The sequence below is a fragment of the Topomyia yanbarensis genome, chromosome 1 (assembly GCF_030247195.1).
Source record: "Topomyia yanbarensis strain Yona2022 chromosome 1, ASM3024719v1, whole genome shotgun sequence".
NCBI lineage: Eukaryota > Metazoa > Arthropoda > Insecta > Diptera > Culicidae > Topomyia > Topomyia yanbarensis.
In genome coordinates this window covers 71,317,652-71,338,550 of record NC_080670.1, presented here as the reverse complement: position 1 = coordinate 71,338,550, position 20,899 = coordinate 71,317,652, and the positions used below count along the sequence as shown (strand labels likewise).

The 20,899-nt window shown below is 35.8% G+C and overlaps 1 long non-coding RNA gene across 8 annotated transcripts; it reads left to right on the top strand.

The window, feature by feature from the left end:
- Positions 1–39: 39 nt before the first annotated feature.
- LOC131677902 (uncharacterized) lies at positions 40–16,115 on the top strand. 8 transcript variants are annotated; one of them, XR_009303456.1, is made up of 9 exons: positions 40–158; positions 218–406; positions 1,410–1,506; positions 2,309–2,559; positions 2,613–3,310; positions 3,363–3,580; positions 15,023–15,202; positions 15,267–15,555; positions 15,609–16,115. It is a non-coding gene; the product is annotated as an uncharacterized LOC131677902 (long non-coding RNA). The 8 variants fall into 8 exon arrangements; XR_009303457.1 differs by having other exon boundaries at positions 1,446–1,506; positions 15,267–16,115; XR_009303459.1 differs by having other exon boundaries at positions 1,446–1,518; positions 15,267–16,115.
- Positions 16,116–20,899: the final 4,784 nt, after the last annotated feature.

Below are 20,899 nucleotides of genomic sequence, written 5' to 3'. Positions count from 1 at the left end.
AAATAACAAAAATTTCCCGCTAAGTTCGTGAAGTGAGCGGGAAAAATCAACAACAACAAATTCTAACTAGAGTGGGCGGAGCAAGTATCAAATCAAAAAAAGTTAAAAAAAAATTCCTGCTAGGTTCGTGAAGTGAGCATGAAAAAACTACATAATAGGTATTTGTTCAATTATTTACAAAACCAAAATGCCTCACAATCTGGTTTTATATTTCAAGTGGCAGTCAAATGAAGAGAACATCATCGGTATAGGATCATCAACGACGAAGTTAGTACCAAACCCCGGCCGAAATAGTCAAAAATAGCTTTTTGTCTTTTTGCCTATTTTTTCAACCAACTTGTTTTTCGAACCATACTCAAATGAATGACTTCAGAAAAAGAGGTTTTTCAATTGACAATTTTTATATGTAAGTAGTTAAAAGTGGTAAATTCTAGAGATTTTTTAACATTGTATTACATTCTTCCATAATTTTCTATATTACCCAAAAACTAGTACCAAATCGTCATTTTCATAACGCACTATAATCAAAACAGACCTATTTTTGTTATGTCTTTTTCTTTGGGTTTAAAAAATGCCAATTTTTTCAATATTATTTAAACTTTGGAAGTGGAAAAATTCCTTGTTAGGCAGTTCCGTTTTAAGGACACGGTTATTTGGGTTATCTTCTCCCCGTTCCACGAAAAAAAACATTCCCAATTGATCCCATTGCCGTTTTTACAGCAGTTTGTAAATAATATGTTTTTGCTGAAATAGACAAAATAAGAAACAAAACCTTTGTTGAGACTATACAAATCGATCATGAATCGACCAAAGGGCCGTAGTCGCAATGATATCGAATCGAGAAAAATAGCTTTGAAAATTCGGTTCAGAAAATTAAATCGTATTTTAACAGTGTTTGCATACTGCGCCTTCAAATGTATTGAAACACTTTGAAACAATACTAGTTTTCGGAAGCATAACTAAAATGTTTTATATAATAACGTTTTCGTTGATAAAATTGAAAACAGATTATTTCGCCGAGTGTTGTTATGAAATGTTGATTAGGCCATTTTTGAGTCGCCCTCTTGTTTTGACGACTCTCAATTTCGCCCTGCAGTGTCGCCAAAAAACAAAAATCAAATGTGGCTTTCGCCGTGCTCGCTGGAGGGGAAAATTTGTTATTCCCCCTGGGCGTAACAAGCACTTGGTTTTTGTTTAGGGCGAGTCTGTTTACGGACCTTGTAAACAATGATGCTGTCAATTTCGCCTGTATACACTTCTTAGAAATGCAGAGGCGTAACCCGCCTGGCTTTTTGTTTACAGTCGAAAGTCGGATCCGCCGTTTTGTTTTTTATTGATTTTCATGAAGTGTGAAATATTTATAAATGAGTTTTTATATTTTTTATAAAGTATTTTTACTCCTCTTTCAGATATTAATCAAATCTCTGTTTGTGTACATTTGTTAGTTTCGCCCATTTGTCGGATCACGATCGAAATCATCTCAAGTGACAAGAAGAATTTGATTAGGTGAGTATGTATGTGAGTATGAGAATGTATACAATTATTTATTTATTGTCTCCGTATGTATTTTTCTTTTCTATTGCGATTTTGATACCATTTTAATCAATATAATAAAAAAATTAGACGTTTATCTAATAATCTATTCAGCCATTCCGATTCATTATGACTATTATACAAGTTTCATCTAAACGTAGGTGAATCGTCATTTGTTCAGTTTGTATATGTTGTGAATTTGAATACTGAATATATAAATGCGTTTTTTGGTGTATATATAGCCTATTAATTAGAAAGTTTATTCACGTTTTCCTGTAGATCACTCACAAATATCTGAATAACAGTATTAAAAATTTTGTTTACAATTTGTTGTAGAATGTTGTAGTTTTTAAGAAATTTTGTTCATTATTGGTATATTATAAATTTTGAATTCTTTAAAGTGTGATATTTGAAAACGATATCTTCTTGTGAACTTTTTTATGCTTTAATCAAAAACCTTATAATGGATGGTTCAAATCCATAATGGTTTTTGATTAAAGCATAAAAAAGTTCACAAGAAGATATCGTTTTCAAATACTGGAACAATTTCCTATGTTTATAAGGTGTTGGCAAATTTGAAAAAGGAACTACGGAAGTGCACTAAAGAAAAACTTTAGTTTTTCTTTATTTCGGCGCTGCATTACACTGCTAGGAGGATTAATACGTTGATTATTTATTCGTATATAATCCAAAACAATAATAAATCACTTTACCATTCTTTGACATATAAGGCTTAAAAACATGCAAAATAATTTTGGCCATGAATTTGGGCTAGGTACACCACTGTGCAGCTCTGTAAACATTTTCCATCACGATGAGCAATTCGCTAATTCGCATCACAAGCTGACAAATGGAGAAAATTTGTATCAGGAAAATGCGGCAGGAGTTTTCTGTCTCGACTTCAGTGCTCGGGATTATATAGAAAGTGATAATCAGTACGAGAAAGAAATCACCTTTTTTGCTGAGGCCTTCAAAAGCCCTTCCCGGAGCAGTATGGATCGAGACGTCAAGCCCAATAAATCGATAGTAAGTTGGAATTATAATATACAATATACGAGCTGTAGCTGTTTCTTTTTCAGAAATACAGCAGGCCGAGTTTTGCTTCAATAGTTTACTATCAGACATTGCGGTGGGATGCGTTGAGAGTCGCGATGAAGTAGCCTTGAACCAGGTCGAGGTTTTAGCGGTAGACACGAACATGATCAAAGGGTGCAAGGAAAACGACACTACGTGACTTTACCAGCAATTATATTATACAATGCATCAATCCCAGTGCTCCTAGTTTTAGGAAGATCTATGGGACGATACGCAACAAGTGATCCATTTTATTATGCCGGCTTTTTCCACGGGGCGTAATCCCAACACCAAAATGACTGGAAACAAGCTCGAACACTGATTTAAAGCAAAGCGATGCAATCAGACAGTTTAGCTTAAGAGTCGAATCACCGGAACAAGTCACCTAAAAAGCATACCAAAAAACAATTCGTTTTATTCCGTCTCATACGATCCGACGACGTACTTTTTCTCCATCATATATGGCTCTAGTTTTAACCAGTTCCTCAACCTGCGTTTTTGCGACTCTCCGGAGCGGAAAAATCGACTTCATTTTGCCATCAGTGATTTGCAGACGATATTCACCCTAGCCAAAAAGCTGCTCACCAAGGAGACGCTGGAACACCTTGAGCAAGCCGGAGATATTTACGCGTTGCATCAGATAAAAGCTAAGAAATAATCAACCTGGTTATGGTGACCCTTTTGAAGGAAATTTTGCAAAATGGTGAGTCATAAGAACTACTTAGTCCGCCAAGCTTCATTGTATGTTTTTTCAGATTTTCCTACGCTGTATTATATTTTATCAAAGATGTGCAGGAGTTTGTGAAGCGCTTGTTTCTGATAGGTCAAACCGAGATGAAAAAGGAATAGCACGACAGCTTATTGGACAGAGTGAATGATCCGTCCAACATTGTGGTAAACAAGTACAAGATCAATGTTTTAGCCAACACGGCGTGTGTCGATCTACTAGTGTCGGCCACTGGAGATGAAACTGGTGAGTGGTTACTATTGGGGTTTTCGATTGATTGACACCGGTGTAGTGGAGTGCACTGAAACTGTACTGTTTTTGCACTTTCTAGCCGAAGTGCAGACAACTGGGTATGTTCCATTGACACTTCTGCTAGAAAGTGCAAAACCAGTGCAATCCACTACACCGGTGTCAATCAATCGAAAATCCCATATGTCTGTTGAGATGACGATTTCACGACGTATCATTTGTGATTGAAATTTACCCAATTTATTTCTTTTTGCGGGAATAACAATTTCTGTGTCAGTTGAAGAATCTGGATCCGCGTCGTTAAATATTTTCCATGTGAAAATGATCTTCGCAGGTATAAGAAGGTTTTGCCGTTTCATTTTTTTCTGGAAACTGAAGAAAAGGAAAAAGAATCCAATTTCTCGCTTTCCAAGATTTTTTCAACGATCAGCACTAACTGCTAGTAAATATGATTAGTATATTCTTTTTCAGCCACATAATTATCTTGATCTGCCATTTTAAAGCCAAATTTACACCTTTCCGATCAGATTCAATGACGGTTTAGTTCTGTGCACGGACACATATATTCTTTCATACATATCAAATGCGAGCATTCTCACTTGTCCTACACGGCAGCGTTCCGGACAAGTGTGAATGTTCGCATTTGAATTGCATGAAATAATATTGGCACGGACATGGTACTGAACCGTCACTGAAACAGATCGGATAGGTGTAAATAGTGCTTATGCTCAACCCATTTTACCTTGATACGGTTGTTTAGAGGGTGTGGTGCTGGTCTTTTAAGTCAGTCGTCGAATTTTCCGAGCACCGACCAAGGAAACATTTGGGAAATCTATTGAAAAAGAAGGCGACAATTTCCCAAAGGGTTGTGTGCGGCCAAAGTTTTGTTTTCTTGCCAAACTTATTTTCGTATCGTGCGTTGCACAAATTGATTTTTTCAGACTGAAAAATAACAATGGTGATGGTTCATTTTCGTTATATGGATTTCGTGCCATGTGGTTCTGGTGTTAGAGGAACTGTAAGACATGACGCATCGTTGCAGTATGCTCACAACACTTGCCATATTTGTGTGTGTGATATTGAGTATTTTATTGCATAAATTGTATTTATTTTTGACATTTTTATTTTATTCGTTTGTTTATCGTATGTGGAGGCGATCCATTATTGTTGTTCGCGTCCTTTACCACTTTTTATGGGATGATTGATCGACAGTGCTGCCTTTGACAATGAGACACCTTGGTTGTGCAACAGTTTTTCCGAGCTTGTTTTATTGCGGATAAGTGGTAGTCTTAATATTGCATTCCAAAATAGTCTATAGCATGAAGACAACATTGAACTAATGTTGATCAAGCTAATTAAATATTATATCCTGATTTAAGTGTGTCAGCGTCGATATATTATTTACCAGGTTCGTGGCTGTCGTGCGCTCGTATATACGTCCTAAGTGTAATAAGAATGTAATAGACGTTTTCACAATCATCACTCTCTTAACTATCAAAAGATCATCTCACAAAAATCACTACCGATTTTTTCTTGCCTTCTATCAGTGGTGCTTTTGATCTATGGTTGAATTTGATAACTGAGAGGGTGTCACGACATAATTTTATCTGCTGCGAGCATTTCGGAAAAAAATTACAAGTGAGAAGTATCAGCCATGATTGCGATTTAGGGGTGTCAACGAGCCGAAAAGTTTTTTTTTTCAACTTTTTGGGAAAGTTTCTTACATCTAAGGGCAAGTTATTGGCAGTAGAAAATCAATAGTTTTGAACATTTTCAATGCACAGGGGGTCCGCCGGTGTACCGTGTTTCCAAAGTGGCAAAAACGTGATCGAAATTGTTTTGACCACGAAAAAACGATTTTTTGAGCTATAAGACCTTTGAGCTAGAAGACACCTTCAGCAAAGTTTATTTATAAAATGATTCCCATTTTAGAAAAATATTAGTTTGGTGACTAATCCCCCTAAAGCTGAGAAGAAAATTTTTATTTGGTCATTTATGAACATAAAAAACTTTATTCAGCAAAATTGCAGAGAATATCATAAGCAATAACTTTGCTGAAGAGACTATGTGTCAATCTGTCGATTTTAATAGACATTTGTGGAGTTTTCTATGATACACCCCTGAAAACTACTTTTTTCAAGAAGAACTTTTCCTGGTGATATTTTAAAATTTCAAAACATTCTATGATTTTGTTCGGTATAAGAAAATACACAATTTTTGCAAAGCAAGTTTATTTTTATCTCTTACATCTTTGGAGTTATCAGAAGCTTTGGTGCCAAAAAGCAACTTTTTGATATGGAATAATATTTCAATCTGCAAATTTTGGCAGGCAAAGCCATATTCATACAAATATGTAAAGCAAACGCTATCAAATACAGGGATAACCTTTTGTCGCCTGCTGTCTCTTGCATGCTAACACATATACTCAAAAACGACCATAAAATTCTATTATGAGGCCATTTATAAATTACACTACACATTTATGGGCAAAGGGAGGAAGTATGAAGCATGTTGTTCCATAGTGGAGAGAGCGAATAGAGGAGGGCGGCCCGACCAAAAGATTTTTCGCATCCTTTGACAACGGAGTATTGTTCTTCTGGGGAAACCCTCTGATTGATAAAATTAGGAGTTCAGATTTCTCCATCTGATGATGATCTGACCAGATCTGTATTGGTTTCTACCCTAGAGAACTTTCCAGTATGATCATCTCTGTAATTTTTGTATGTTTTGGTTTTAGGTTCCTGGGCTACTTCTGACAATTGACCAATATGAATAAGGAAAGACGAAATCACTGGCCCCGCGAATAAGGTTTTTGGGGACCGACACTGGATTATATATTATTCCAATCATACAAGCCCAAGGCTTATAGTTGTAACTAGGTTCTATTTAATTCCGTTTTCCTACAGTAAAAAATATGGTATGCTGGGGGGTGGGCGTAGCATAGTTGGTAAATCGATTGCCTTGTACGCAGCGCACCTGGGTTCGAGTCCCGAGTGCTGTCTCTTGCATGCGAGTTTTAGCATGCAAGAGACAGAACGCGATAAATGATTATCACTGGATTTGATAATGTTAGCTTTACAGATTCGTATAAATATAGCTTTGTCTGCGAAAATTTGTTTGAAAAGTTATTCTATACCAAAATGTTGCTTTTTGGGCACTACAGCGCAAATTCGTTAGTTGGGTGTTCGCTAGTTGGGCTGTTCGTTAGTTGGGTGTTCGCTAGTTGGGGCATGCCCCAACTAAAAGACACTCTTATGTCAAAACTGAGTCAAAAACTGATTGACGTTTGAATGTCATTGATTTCAAGGGGTTCATTGGTTGATTTCTGTGGCGATCCAGAAAAAATCATAGTTTTAAATTCAATGGAATTTTATTTTTTGAATTCATATTTCGGAATGATTTTAGTGAAATAAATGCGTTAAATATTTCGCTTCGTCCATTCAGCATCAATTAGTTTGTGTCGCAGAGACGTTAGTTTAGTAACTTTTGAAGGTCATCTGTGATGTATTCAATCACATTATCCAATCTTTTTTAGCTAGTGGCAACGTAGAATGTTTGTGCTTTATCGGCTTTTTCCCGACGGTGTATCCATTACCTGTTTTATGCGAAGGAATTTATCAAAAAATAATTGATGGCAAAAAGAACACTAATGACATACTTTGTCACAAAAAAACAACTTTAAACTGGAATGAAACAGCCAACTTTTGTGAATTGTAAAATATTTTTGCTTGTTTTTTATGAAAGAAAACAAAAAATCAGCGTTTCCCTTGGGTAATTTTTGTCAGCTGTCAGTTGCCCCAATTAACGGATACGATTCGCTAGTTGGGGCGCAGTCGTGACCCAACTAACGAATTTGCGCTGTAAAACACTTGACATCTGAGTAAAGCCATGTCAAGTGATCCTCGAATTTTTCGCAAAATCGCCGATTTTCATGAGATATATGTTATTGTATAGGGATTATGGTTAATAGCTTTTGGTATAAATATTTCGTTAAAACTCCTTTTTTTCTTTAAGTTATTAACCCTTAAACTTTATTGCATGATAAAATTGTAAATTTCATATCTTAAAAACTACTGTAGATAATTGAAAGAATTTTTGTACACTTATAGAATGATATTTATGTTATCTCATAAAAATATTTCTACTGTATAATTATCTGAATAACGGTACTTTGCATCTATTTAAAAATTTCAATTGTGTTTTTTCTTATGTTCTTCACGCTAAAAAACTTCAAAATTCACATCAAATTACGCGTCAATCTTTCACCTTCAATAATCTATATTGATAATTTATCATTTTTGTTCCTATCGAGAGTTATGGATGATTTTGTGACAATGCGCTCTTTGAACGCACGGCTCACTTTGATGCAACCCACGACAACATACATATTGGCAACGCCGCACGTCTCAACGGCAGAATGCGCATCGCGTTGGAAGTGTGCATCGCATGACTAAATGAAACCACATTTCTAGATTGGTGCAGAAGAACAAACTTTTCTATACGGATTATCAAAGGTGAATGTTTTCCGGATATTTCGAGATACTTTTATATTTTTTCACAACAAATACAATAGTTGTTTAATGATTACTTTTTTATTACAATTTAACGTTATTAGAAATTAAACTGTATTGTAAATAACCGAAACTTAACTTATGTAATATGCTTATGTCATTGCTATCTTCAAAGACACTTTTGTTATGGCATTTTCGTTTTTGACAGTGCACAACACCGGTGTGGTCGGTGCTACACTCATTCAAACTTGAGTGTAATCAGTCTATATCTTTTTGGCACTACACCGGTGTAGCAGCAGGTAAAAACGAAAACCCTTTTTTACATCTATGTTTTATCCAAATGCAATATTAGTCTACAACATTATACAGGAACATGGAACATCTTAGGAGAACATCATTTTACTTTTCGTTTTTATGCTCACTTAGTGATCTTCCTAAAAATACAACGATGTGTCTTGTGAAAAAAGTTTACTTTAAATCTGTTTTCCAATCGCATTGATATAGGCGTGTTTTCTTTATCCCTATTGCTTCTGATAATTCTGTTAATTGGTGGTTGTCCATGTTTTAGTAAGATATTATTTACTTCATTAAATTTCAGTGAATCATCATTGATCTTTATTTCAAAACCATCGCTACTTTTTAACAAAATACAACATTCGTTTGGTCGACCCATATTGATAATATAAAAACAATTTTTTTTTTTCGAGAAAATATACCATGCTACCACCTAGACAGAACCAACTGACGATAAAAAGTGGTGTAATATGTCAATTTGCAAAAAAAGTCGTGTCCATACAGATTCAAACATGCCCACTGCTCAAGTTGACACAGCGACTGCCAATATCCGGCGCGCCGGTTCGAGACATTGAATTACAAAAAATTAAATAACTCCTGAAACATATAATAACGCTAAAAGCCATGCAAATTACTCGGAAGACATTCACCTTTAATAATCCGTAAAGAAAAGCTTGTCTTTTTACTCTTATATCAGAGATAGCAATTTTGAACAAGAGATACGCTCTTCCAAAGCGATGCGCATTCTGACGTTGAGACGTGCGGCGTTGCCAATATGTAAGTTCTCGCGGGTTGCATCAAAGTGAGCCGTGCGTTCAAAGAGTGCACTGTCACAAAATCATCCATAACTCTCGATAGGAACAAAAATGATAAATTATCAATACAGATTATTGAAGGTGAAAGATTGACGCGTAATTTGATGTAATTTTTGAAATTTTTTAGCGTGAAGAACACAAGAAAAAACGCAATTGAAATTTTTAAATAGACGCAAAGTAGCGTTATTCAGATAATTATACAGTAGAAATATTTTTATGAGATAGTATAAATATCATTCTATAAGTGTACAAAAATTCTTTCAATTATCTTCAGTAGTTTTTAAGATATGAAATTTACAATTTTATCATGCAATAAAGTTTAAGGGTTAATAACTTAAAGAAAAAAAGGAGTTTTAACGAAATATTTATACCAAAAGCCATTCACCATAATCCCTATACAATAAAATATATCTCATGAAAATCGGTGATTTTGCGAAAAATTCGAGGATCACTTGACATGGCTTTACTCATCTCCATACATATAAAGCGGACCCTACACGAACAGAAATATTGGCAATAAACCAATTATTGATCAATATATTGATCGTGTAACGATATGAAAATATTGATTCTGTAGAATTCAAATTGGGATTGATGGATTGAAGCAGTCTTGTCAATATTTTTAGTGACAATATTCTTGTTTCGTGTAGGGCCCGCTTAAGAGAACAGTGTAACAGTGCACTGGCTGTTGAGATACGCTATGCAGTGTCGTTCAACAGGCGACTGAGCTTGTCCGATCAAACACAATGCTTTCCCTTGTGCTGCGCTCGTTTCAAGCACACATTTTACATGCAATCTCGAGTGCATAAATTCGTATAAAGCAGACCCTACACGAACGAAAATATTGACAATCAACCAAATATTGATCAATACATTGACGGTGTGAAGGCATATTGGAAATATTGATCCTGTGGAATTCAAATGGGATTGACGTATAGCGGACCCTACACGAGCAAAAATATTGACAATAAACCAATTATTGATCAATATATTGATTGCGTAAGCACATTTTGAAAATATTGATTCTGTAGAATTTTAATGGGATTGACGTATTGAAGCAGTCTTGTCAATATTTTTATTGACAATATTCCTCTCGTGTAGAGTCCGCTTATCGAAGCGGTCTTGTCAATATTTTTATTGACTATATTCTTGTCTCGTGTAGGGTCCGCTTAAAACACGTGTTCAAAATCACTTTCTCGACAAACATACGATTACGGCTTAAAAGCCTGTCACGGGTGCCGATACAGCAGCAATATTAAATATCATTTCATTATTAATGTGCGAAAATAATGAGATCTAATAATATAAATAAATTCATATTATGCTATTTGTCTCCGATCCATCAAAATTTATGATCGGTAAATAGTGTGCCCGGTCGATAGGATTATGTCTTTGCTAATTCATGTGGAAACAAAATGCTGAATGATGGCAGTTTCAAACAACCTTGCCCGTCGTACCTAATCAAAATTTCCATTTTTTAGCGAAAACCATTTCTGCATGAGTAGTGTTGTATAATTTACTACACGTATTAAATAAGCCTTGGGTCATTGAATGAAGAATAAAATTCTCGTTTTATTACATAAACCGATGGAGCATTTGTTTCTAACTATAGCATTATATATATATATATATATATATATATATATATATATATATATATATATATATATATATATATATATATATATATATATATATATATATATATATATATATATATATATATATATATATATATATATATATATATATATATATATATATATATATATATATATATATATATATATATATATATATATATATATATATATATATATATATATATATATATATATATATATATATATATATATATATATATATATATATATATATATAAATATATAGCATAACATCGTATTCGACAGTTTACACGACGTCGCCCTCGTTACTGGTTGGTCCCCGGGCGGCAACGGCATTCTAAGTATGTAAAAATGTATATTCCGTAGTGGAAAGTCGAACCAATATTTTCTAACAAATTTCGTTTGACTTGGTTTATTGATGATTATAAAAAATAAATCTTATACACACTTAATTTTTTCTGCTGAATCTCAGCTTTTTCGCATCTTTTGCCTAAATCTCAACAGCTAAGATCTCAGTAAACAATTTTTTTGCTGAGATCTCAGTTTGACAGCTGAGACTCGGAAAATATTTCCGCCGAAAATCAGCAAACAAATCTCACTTTACTGAGATTTCAGTTTATAAATTTACTGACTACACGGCTGTTGGGAAATTACCGAGCCGAATTGAGTGTGTAGAGATTTTAGATGCAAAACACTTATTATTGAACGCTGTATCATGAGTGCTCACCTAAAAAATAAAATAAGTCGCGCAGTTCGTGAATCTGAAGAGATGACTATAAATACAGCAAATATGACAAATTCTAGCGATTTAAAGGTGGTAAAATTTAGTACGGTTATATGTGTCATCCATTTGCATCACGAAGTAAAATTAGTTATTACAAAAAGGGTGTTGTGTATAGACGTATAGTGTCAAGAAATGTGATCTGTTCAAAACCCGAACCCTACCCGAATCCAAAAATTTTAAATTCGAATAACCCGAACCCGAAAGTTTAAAATTTCAAAAACCCGGATCCGACCCGAACCCGAGGAGTTTAATGTCGTTTTCGCTTGAGGCAGAAACTAGCTCAGTTTCGGACTTAACTGCTGGCAAACCGTCACTGAACTGAAAACCGGGTTGGGTTCCAACCTGAAATATATTTCGGGTTCGCTCACACCACCGCTGTTTTGCGAGAACCCAACTCAGTTCCATTAAAAACGTTTGTTTGAAGCAACTAACCTGGGTTAGTTTCTAGGTTTTCAATCGAAAACGACATAAATTTATAGTACCGAACCCGAGAAGTTGAAATTTATAGCACCGCTGCCAGCATCAGGTTCGTGAATAAGCCGCTGGAACCAGTGTTGCCACAATTAAATCTGTACCGGGAGTTGAAAAATCTTTTCCATCTGCACTCTTCCATAGAAAAATCTGTACCGGATTCTATACCCAAACAATAATGTTGTTTAAAAAAAATCATTTTTCTAATACATATTTTTCATTCGGGGAAATCAACCAGACATTCTGACTCGGTTGTTTTAACGTTGGTGTAACGGTTTGTCCGGAATTTCCATTCAAAATGGATTTTAACAGTTAGCTTTTAGGCCGTAATCATATGTTTGTCGAGAAATAATGAAATAGACGTGATGTTTTCCTAGATGAAGCGTTTTGCGTTAGCTAACAGTGCCGCCTTGATCCGGAGTACGTATACGATGTTGGAAGGAATTTGATCGCTCGCTTTTCTATTGACAGGTGCAGAAAACTCTAATCCATTGTTTTGAGACGGTCAACTTCGTAGAATGACACGAAAGCATTCATATCCTTCCGGAGAATCTGGGTAAATTGGGAAGTTCTCGTTGGTTGTTTGATAATTTGTGCGGCCGTTCGTAGTTTGCCTGACCATTGAGTCAATTACCTTTAAAGCCGGGTAACTAAACATGACAGGTGATCTCTCCCAGGAGAGTGGCGCATAAGTCGCCGTGTTATTTAGACCAATGGGGCCAGACAAAGAAACCGCTACAAGCCAACTGTCAAAATTATCTTTGAAAGGAAATTCCGGATAAACCGTTACACAGTTCATAGCAGTTAATGAAAAGCGGACCTTACACGGGCAGAAATATTGTCAATAAATCGATTGTTGAATAATATATTGATGGTGCTAGTGCATCTTTAAAATATTGATCATGTAGAAATCAAATGGGATTGACGTATTGAAGCAGTTTTGTCAATATTTTTATTGACAATATCCTTGTCTCGTGTAGGATCCGCTAAAGAGAAAACTTTTCTCCTTCGTTTACTACCAACATCAGTAGGGGCCCTTGCACGCGCAATAAGAGTATCATTACTAAGTAATGACATGACTGGATTTGTATGGAAATTCCGTCATTACTCACCTTACACGATCATTAAGTGACATTACTGATCAGTAATGACATTACTAGCGCCTCGTGTAAGGGACCCTAGTGATTAGCAAGTAACGTTTTGTCCGGAATTTCCTTTCAAGGAGAATTTTGACAGGTGGCTTTTCAGCCGTTTGTCGAGACTTGTACTGTCGAGCTCCATGTGCGAACACGATTAACATTGCGTCGTGGTACTAGTTGTCTCTTTCGCTCCACCCATCATGACTAACGTTAACTTCTTTTGCTTGGTGCGTATCTTCCATTCGTGTACTCACACAGCTGTTCAGGGGCCCTTACACGAGGCGCTAGTAATGGTATTACTGAGCAGTAATGCGACTTTTAATGATCGTGTAAGGTGAGTAATGACGGAATTCCCATAAGGGCCCCTTACACAGGGTGCTAGTAATGTCATTACTGAGCAGTAATGTCACTTTTAATGATCGTGTAAGGTGAGTAATGATGGATTTTCCATGCAATTTTAGTAATGTCATTACTTAGTAATGACACTTTTATTGTACGTGTAAGGGGCCCTATAAGGGCCCCGTACACGAGGCGTTAGTAATGTCATTACTGAGCAGTAATGTCACTTTTAATGAACGTGTAAGGGCCCCTTACACGAGGCGCTAGTAATGTCATTACTGAGCAGTAATGTCACTTTTAATGATCGTGTAAGGTGAGTAATGACGGAATTCCCATACAATTCTAGTAATGACACTACTTAGTAATGACACTTTTATTGCGCGTGTAAGGGCCCCTATTGATTCCACGTTACTTATTTCCACTCAGCCTATTCTTCTTTGATTCCATTAATACATACTACAAGGCCTATTTATGAATTACGTTACTTGCTAATCACTGCCACTCAAAATTAGCCATGCTTTTTAGAAGTATTCTTATTAGATATTCCTGATTTGGAGTCAGGAAAATCCATCCAGCGACAATTGGTTTTTCTCCTGTTTAGTGCTAATCCATGATGTCGGAAGTAGTGCGCTGGATAGCACGAAAATAGCGCACTACTTTTGACGTGATTCCATTGTTTAGAACCAGAGAAAATACGATTGTCGCTGGTTGGATTTTCCAGTTTTGAACTGCAACTAGAATATAATCTCTTTTATTCAAAACTATTGATTTTCAACTGCCAACAACTTGCAACAACACCGAGAAGTTGAAAGCGTTAGCATTTCGATTGTTTTGCATCCCTACATGTGTGCTGGATCGCTCTCACACCCAAAATCATTTGACTAAATCATCATCATGAGGAGTTTCTTACAATAATGATGTATGTATAATCCCTAATAAACATCTTATGATCCAAGAGCTTAAGGTTGGACAGAGAATGCGCAAAATTCGCAAACGAAAAAAGCAGTTTTTTTCCACACCGTATGTCAGATCTTCATAAAAATCAATCAGCGTATGTAGAATGTTGTTACAGTACTGCTGATTGATTTTTATGAAGATCTGACATACGGTGTGAAAAAAAAAACACTTTTTTCGTTTGCGAATTTTACCCTTTCTCTGTCCAACCTTAACGACCTGTTCAGGGTATCATCCAAACAATATGTGGAATCGTTGGACTATATGGGTTAAAGTTCGTGTATATTTTTTTTATTAGGGATACCATCAACCCCGATTTTGCATATTTTCTATCGTGCCTGATTTTATTAACTTCATTTTTCTTAACTTCATAATCCTGATAAAAATCGTAATTATGCCGTGCATGATCACAGGCAGTGATATTGGGGCAATGATTTTTTGCTAGCATATAATCACTTCAGAGAAAATCAATAGTGAATTAAAACAAGTTTTTACATATTCTTTCAGGTGCTGCATTCCGTCATCACAATCGGCAGACGACAAATGATAGAGAACCAAGGTATTCGCTGCCAAGTACTGGGAAATTCGCATGGTTCGGATAGAGAATATTCCATCTGTGTGATGAGCATCTCAAGTACTGTCAATCCGGAAGATTTAGTCTACCCGTGTATTTTGCATTTCACACAGGTTAGTATGGAACGGAAATTGATTGCGTATAGATTAGTTAATAATCAGGAAAATGCCATTTTAGTATTGCCCGAACTCCGAAGTATGTCATTTACCCAGACCGAAATAAGCCAACCGAAGAATACAGAGTAAAATATACTAAGAAGCATATCGTGAAAAATGAACATGAGTTAGCCAACCTGTCCTCTAGCTCTGGATGAGTGTGAATCGCGATTTATTGGAGGATACTTTGACTCAATTATATTTATCTTGTGCATCCTTCTCATTGTGGTACTAAGAGAATCTTAGTAATAGTAGAAAAAAGGAGAACCGCTGTTGCTGTTCCTGCCATCGTGTTTGAGCTAAGCTCTGGCGTAACGTCGCAAGAAATGTTTGCTATGTTAATCTTCAGTTAATTGCCTTTCAGCACGCTGTGGGCGACTCGACTGGTGCCAATAAAATGTTTATGATGTACCGAGTAACGGAAGAAGTGGGGAGAACTTCGAACAACTAAGAAAATGTGGACGCGTTGGAAATCAGTTGAGAAACTATGAGAGGTTGCCAATGATGTCAATCGGCGTCTTGAATTGTCCATCTTTGATGAATAGCTGGAATTGTTTATCAAAATCTCTCAGATATATTGAGATCGGTCTCTATCTGGCCATCTCGCTACTGCCAAACAGAAAACATTGTTACTAGAATTGCAGAACGAAACCTCACATAGATGTATTAAAAATTTAGAATCAAATGAATCAATACGATGCTTCATCCAATGATTGCCGGTAAAATGTATTCAATTGTTTAAGGCCCCGATATACTTATATAGTTGCTTGAACCAATAGGAAATAATGAAGCATATGAGTTGTAAAATAAACTGTTTTTAGATTAGGTATTCGATTATAAAAAATTGTATTAATAAATGCTAAAATAAATTTTGAAACAAAATATAATTATAATCTTCGAGTAAATCTGTATTCAATTTTTTGATGACATGCATACTTAAACAGAAAGGAAGTAGTTTCTCTTATTAATCTGTTCATGAACATGCTTGCCCACACATGAACTGTATATGTATCGTGAAACTAACTGCTTAGTCATTCACGAACTGCTTAGTATACTAGCAGGAATAAAACGCCAACATATGGGCCCCTATTCTCACAGTCACGTCACCCAGTGACTAGAAGAAAATTTGGCTCTAGTCACTACGTGACGTGACTGTGAGAATAGGGCCCATGATATATACTGATTAGGGATCGATAGATTTATCAGGTTGCCTTCATTGCTTTCTTTCTTATTATTTCATTCTGCGTAAAAGGAATTGTGATTTTTGAATCTTTCATAAACATTAAACGGCTTATTTTGCATTACATTCCCATTGCAAATGAATATGTTAGGCATTGTTAATATCAATAAAATCAACCGGCGGAATTCACAATCTTTTGAAAAGTCTTCGGTCGCAATGCTTAATAAATGTTGAGAATAGCAGGGTGAGGCGTCAATTAATTGATAAAATTTTGTCTATTGTTACTTAATCAATATTTTAATTCCTGAAAAAAGAAAAATATGTAGTCAACACGAAAAGGCAACGCGAATATTAAGTCTTTCTACTGCAGAAACCCTTGCAAGATTATATTTACAATTTTCCTGCCAAATTAGCAGGAAAAGGTGGGCCCTTATGTTTGATTACCTTCCTAGATTGTGTCAAGTTAGCAGGAAAAAGGCGGGGCATATCTTATTTTTTCCTGATAGAATGTGTGAAGTTAGCGGGAAAAGGCGGAGCATATATCAAGCATGATTTTTGAAAACACCGTAACTAACAAATGTAAACAAACTGAGATTATCACTCCCCCGCATTCTACGCATCTTAATGTACAAGCTGACAAACATTCGTTTCATTATTCGGTAATGCAGCTGAAAAATGCGCAATCGAAATAATGACGAACAAACAACTGACACGTCAACAGTGCATAAATACAGTTTCGTCATGTTAGTTACGTTAGGTTTGGTACTGCTGTAACACTTACGTTATTTTAGTTTAATCGGTTTTTGTAACTAAATCATTAAAATATACTACAATCTTTCTACTAAAATGCTCAATATAGGTAATGTTTCTATAAGGGGAACAAGAGCACACAGTTCCTTAATTCTAGCCAATATTTTAGAGAAAAAGAATGCAAGTAATGTTATTCTAAGCACCACTAATGCACTTTCCGCACATTTTTATTTTTGATTATCTATATCTATCCTACAGTAGATCAAATCTAAATACTTGTGACAATGCGAGCAAAAATGAGACACTAAAATCGACTAATTGAAAAATGTCGAAAGTGTAAGAGTGATGCTCAGAATAACGTAACCTTTATTTGTCTTCAACACACTGCTCAAAAGTGACAAACTACAAATGTTGGTTGTCCTCATTGGCATACTGCCTCGGCGGAACAGTTCAGTCATAGAATTGATTAAAAAATGATAAGATTAGTCACCACAATTGACGAAATTGAAATAACGTAAGTGCAACAAAGATACCAAACCAACGAAAGTAAAACGGCGAAACTGTGAGCGTGATACTAATAACATCGCAACTTTAATTTTTCTTCAATCCGCTCTTTTAAATGTCTTGATCGCGAATGTTCGTTCCATTCAATGGAAAGGCGTCTTTGGTGAGCATTTTGGATGAATAATTGGTGTAAAAATCGGTATGGTTTTTAAATAACATTTAAAACAAAACTTCGAAAATGTCATCGCCGTTTTCTCTGTTTGGGTCAAGTGCGAGTTTCGCTGTTTTCAAAAATCATGCTTGATATTATTTTTTCCTGCTAGAATGTGTGAAGCTAGCGGGAAAAGGCGGAGCATATATTACTTTTTCCTGCTAGAATGTGTGAAGCTAGCGGGAAAAGGCGGAGCATATATTATTTTTTCCTGCTAGAATGTGTGAAGCTAGCGGGAAAAGGCGGAGCATATATTACTTTTTACTGCTAGAATGTGTGAAGTTAGCGGGAAAGAGCGTGGCTTTGTAGTGTAATTTTTGACTGTAGGTGGCGCAGCGCTCGTTTTTCCTGCTGGCCTTTTTTCCCCGCTGTGTTGATTCCAGTAATTTGATTCGGAATCCTGAATGGAGACTTGGGTGAAACTATCCACCAAAAAATCCATCCGCCAAAATATTTTAGAGGTACTAGTAGCGACATCTAGTGGCAAATAGCTAAACTAAAACAGCGCCACCTGTATTTCAGATATTTAAGCGTGTGAATTAAATCACCAAAATTTAACCACCATTTTTTTTTTAAATTCAAAGATGAATCACAGAGAACAGACGTCCATCTTCAGCATTCAACTTGTGTAAAATCTCTAACGGTTTCGAAAGTAGTTTGGATATCTAAACCAGGTGCGCTACTGTCGTCATGTTATTTTGTGGCTGAGTGCGACAGAATTGACAGCGGTTATTCCTCTACCCAGTCAAACTAGTCCGGAACCGATTCGGACTTCCAGCATGAATTCCAGCTCAAATGCGTCAACCGATAGAGTCAGAATTGGTTGTTTTCTTTGAGCTAGATTCCATGCAGAATCCATCCAGGATTTCGAACCGGTTCCGGAATGGATTTGACGGATAGTTGGGATAGGTTGGTGTGGCGGCGCTAGTGTTTTTAATATATTAATTCAAATGTTTACACACGTTTTTTAAATATTTTTGTTCGATCATGGATGTCTGTTCTCTGTGGATGAATTAATTTTGATAAAGCTAATCAAGCAATAGCGATTTTTTTTTATTAAATCCAACGAGAAACTACTTTAAATATCACAAAATTACAACTTTATTCTCAGTGGGTGTCAGAGAGAGCCTACAAAATATATAAAACTATAGACACAGAGAACAGACATCCATGATCGAACAAAAATATTTAAAAAACGTGTGTAAACATTTGAATTCATGGTTGGGTTGGATAGTTGGGATAGGTTGGTGTGGCGGCGCTAGTGTTTTTAGTATATTAATTCAAATGTTTACACACATTTTTAAAATATTTTTGTTTGATCATGGATGTCTGTTCTCTGTGTTTCTACTGTTCTGTTCACACTCAAAAAAATTATCACTTATCAATCACATGCAAAAACATATAAATATTTTCCATAATACTTTTCACGTAAATATTACATTTTACACACATAGAAAATTGTGTTGTCAATCTAATTAAAATCAGTGTCCACTGCATGTATATGTCAAGTGAAGTTCATTTATTTTTCATCGGAATGTCACATACTTTCTAGATTAATCCATATAAATTTTTATGTGAATTTCAAGTGATTATTAGTTGCATTTAAAATAACATTCATATGCATTTCTTATGTCATCAAAAAGAGTGGAAGACGGACAATGAATATGTAGGCATTGAATTTTATTGTAATGCATATTATATTTACATGATTTGCTTAATCGAATAATTATCTCCCAATATAGCTGTTTCTCCTACCAAACATCCTTTGAGTTGATAGTGTTAAGAAAATCAGCAAACTTTGTTACAGTTTTCGTTGGTTCATATAATGCTTAGTTTGTTTCCATTTTCGCATTCTGAAAAGTGATTTCATTTTATAAGTATTGCTCTTCTTGTATATAATCGATTGAATTTACGTTTAAATACCTGCAATAAACTGTACGAGTATCTCCGGTCGTAATTAATTCGCCTTGTGCTTTTTAGTACGTGAAACCATATTGAAATTGTAAACTTTTTTCACATCGTATATTCATGTAATCACAGAGAACAGACATCCATGATCGAGCAAAAATATTTAAAAAACGTGTGTAAACATTTGAATTAATATACGAAAAACACTAGCGCCTCCACACCAACCTATCCCAACTATCCGTCAAATCGATTCCGGAACCGGTTCGAAATCCTGGATGGATTCAGCATGGAATCTAGCTCAAAGAAAACAACCGATTCCGACTCTATCGGTTGACGTATTTGAGCTGGAATTCATCCTGGAAGTCCGAATCGGTTCCGGACTAGTTTGACTGGGTAGAGGAATAACCGCTGTCAATTCTGTCGCACTCAGCCACAAAAAACATGACGACAGTAGCGCACCTGGTTTAGATATCCAAACTACCTTCGAAACCGTTAGAGCACAGAGAACAGACGTCCATCTTCAGCATTCAACTTGTGTAAAATCTCTAACGGTTTCGAAGGTAGTTTGGATATCTAAACCAGGTGCGCTACTGTCGTCATGTTTTTTGTGGCTGAATGCGACAGAATTGACAGCGGTTATTCCTCTACCCAGTCAAACCCACCCTCTAAGAACGGTTGGTTTCAAAATCGTCCAATGAAGGACGTTCGTTGGACCAATTTGGGCATCGTCCAAATAACCGTTCAACGAACGTCCATCGTTGGACCCGCCCACTGAGACGTCCAAAAAATTGTTTCAAAATCGTTCAACACGGGTCCAACGATGGACGTTCGCTGAACGGTTATTTGGACGTTGTCCAAATTGGTCCAACGAACGTCCTTCATCGGACGATTTTGAAACCAACCGTTCTTAGAGGGCGTGTTGAACGATTTTGAAACAATTTTTTGGACGTCTCAGTGGGCATTAAACTCATTCCGGAACCGGTTCGGATTTCTGAATGGAGTCATTATTGATTCCAAATCAAAATCCGACTCAGAATCGGTTGTTGCATTTGATTTGGAATCCATACTGACTCCATTCAGGATTCCAAATCAAATTCCAAAT